Source organism: Nannobrachium achirus, assembly GCF_963921795.1.
Source record: "Nannobrachium achirus genome assembly, chromosome: 14".
Classification (NCBI taxonomy): Eukaryota; Metazoa; Chordata; class Actinopteri; order Myctophiformes; family Myctophidae; genus Nannobrachium; species Nannobrachium achirus.
This window is the reverse complement of record NC_137821.1, coordinates 18528233-18530732: the sequence shown is the minus strand read 5'-3', so window position 1 is coordinate 18530732 and position 2500 is coordinate 18528233. Positions and strand designations below refer to the sequence as shown.

Here is a 2500-nt window from a genome sequence, read left to right as displayed (position 1 = left end):
AAATCACAAGGGCAAATTGAAGGATGGATGCTGCAGAGAGAGAGAGGGGGGGGGGGGGGGGGGGGGGAGAAAATGAGGCTATTGATAGAGGGCTGGAGAAACGTATGAAGACTGAAGAGAGAACTCTTTGTGTAGGCCCATTTGGAGGACAAGGCTGTGTGTGTGTGTGTGTGTGTGTGTGTGTGTGTGTGTGTGTGTGTGCGTGTGCGTGTGTGTGCGTGCGTGTGTCTGTGCGCGTGCACTGCTATCTGCGAGAAATGAACGGCAAAGGAATTAGTTCGGTTTTACTTCAAAGGGGGAGACGTTTTAGATGCACGTTTGTCGATGTCAGAAGCATGCAGTGGTTTGGGTCAAGGGAATCGCCCTCTCAAACAAACACAAAGTGAATATGCTAGCACAGGGGTGTTCAACGTTTTCAGGCCAAGGACCCCTTAGCTGAGAGAGAGATGAAGCAGGGACTCCCAACCTTTTCATAGATTCAATATAGTTTCATCGTTTGACAGCACAATCAATCATCATTTTGGATTCATGTCAATTTGTGTTTATAGATATTAACCACTTGAACCGTCAATACTTAATAAACTTGACCTTTCACTCCATATTTAGTCTGCTCTTTTCCCCTCTAAACCAAACCTCTTTGCAGAAAATAGCCGATCTACATTATAGATCTGCTATTTTTGGCTAAAGTTCTCAGAATATATTAATATATATAATATTATATGTTAAAGTGGTTAATATAAAAAAGGAGGAAAAAAAGGTTTCTATCACACAAGTAGTAGTAACTCTGAGGACCCCCTAGGGGTCCCGGACCCCCTGTTGAAGACCTCTAAGTGAGCATGTGGTGATGTGTGTGAGAGAGGATGCATGCATGTGGTTAATAACTCAGCAGCTCATCGGTTGTGTGACTCGTGTCCTGGTTTTGAGCGTTTGCAGCACCCACTGGAAGTGATGGTTAGGGGAAAGGTGAACGAGGGCAAGAGAGAGAGACATTGTGCTGTGAGAGAGAGAGAGAGAGAGAGAGACGGTGCAGGGTTCAAGCCACTGCAGCTCGAGTCAGCCACTGGTGTGACTGACTTTGCCCTCTGCTGTTGTTCTGTGTACTCTGCCTTTGTGTGTGTACTCTGCCTTTGTGTGTGTGTGTGTGTGTGTGTGTGTGTGTGTGTGTGTGTGTGTGTGTGTGTGTGTGTGTGTGTGTGTGTGTGTTTTTGTGAGAGCAAATGTTTGTTTGTGATCTCCCTCTCTGGTTGTGTCTGCAACCTCTTTCACTTTGTCTCTTGCTCTCCTCTCAGCTTGCCCCCTGTTTTCTTCTCTTACACAGCTGTATCTCGTCCTCTTTTTACATCTCATACATTTTCCATCTCTCTCTCGCTCTCCCTCCCTCCCTCCCTCCCTCCCTCGTTTCTCCTGGCTGTGTCTTTATGTCCTTTCACTGGAGATCAAAGGCTGTGTTCGCACCAGACAGCAACAGTCTGGTCCCTCTCCTATCTATTCTCCTTTCCCCGTCGCTCCGTTTTCAATCCCCTCAGATACGGAATACTGTTATTTTCGAAATGTCATGTAGTCCTGACTCTGACTTGAGACGCTACAGAAGCAGCATGCATCCAGACACCAGTGGGAGCCAGTTCCCCCGTATCATCTCTCAACATCCTTAATAGAACCAGTCACATGCGCCGCATTCCCCTTGCAACACGGCCCCAACTGAACCAGCTTAACTCTTCTTGTCACAAGCCGTCGGATTTCAGGGGTGAATCGGGGTATCGGAAACGCATACCTGGCCCTTTTCATTTGTCCCGGACGAGGGGGAGGGATATAAAAGACCTGGGAGGGGGTGATATGTCTGATAACCCCGTGGGTCGATAACTGATAACCCAGAGGGCTGATAGAACAGTAGAAATGGAGGAATCTGTGCCACAGCCGCACGGGAGAGTGTTTTTTGCAGGTCTTTCTGTCTGAGTGTATCGAAAAAGCAACAGGGTTAAGGCAGCGGAAGCTTGCGATTGGCTGTGCGGGGGTGACGAAAGTCGGGGGGGCGGAGATACACCTAAACCTAACCTTAAAGGCCCACTTCACCTCTGGGACAACCAGATCTTATTTTATTGTTGTTTGGGACGCGATCAACACAATCCTGAGTTATGTTTTGTTGCATTTTGCATCATATGATGCAGCATGATGCATAATATGATGCCAAATGCATCACTAGTCATGCTGAAATACTAAAATATCTCAAAACACAGATTGAACACAAAAAATAACTGTGTTGATCGTGTCGCAAACAACAATAAAATAAGATCTGGTTGTCCCAGAGGTGAAGTGGGCCTTTAACCCTAACCCTAACCTAGTAAAGTAAAACTAACGCTGGTGAATGCTAACCTGGTGAAATGCTAACCTGCAAATGCTGGTGAAATGGTAACCTGCCGACGGAGGTGAATTCTAACCTGGTGAATGTTAAACTGGTCGGACCAACGGTGCTTAACCCAGTTGCTTTTTTGATACACTCGGA

General features: G+C 46.7%; 2 protein-coding genes across 2 annotated transcripts in view; one reads left to right on the top strand and one right to left on the bottom strand.

Annotated features, from left to right (window-relative positions):
• Positions 1-2500, top strand: part of LOC308297681 (pyruvate carboxylase, mitochondrial-like) — a 550569-nt gene that overhangs the window by 317443 nt on the left and 230626 nt on the right. The gene's annotated exons all lie outside the window — the stretch shown is intronic.
• Positions 1-2500, bottom strand: part of LOC308298598 (uncharacterized protein) — a gene marked incomplete at both ends in the record, with an annotated part of 26396 nt that overhangs the window by 1888 nt on the left and 22008 nt on the right. The window lies entirely within an intron of this gene.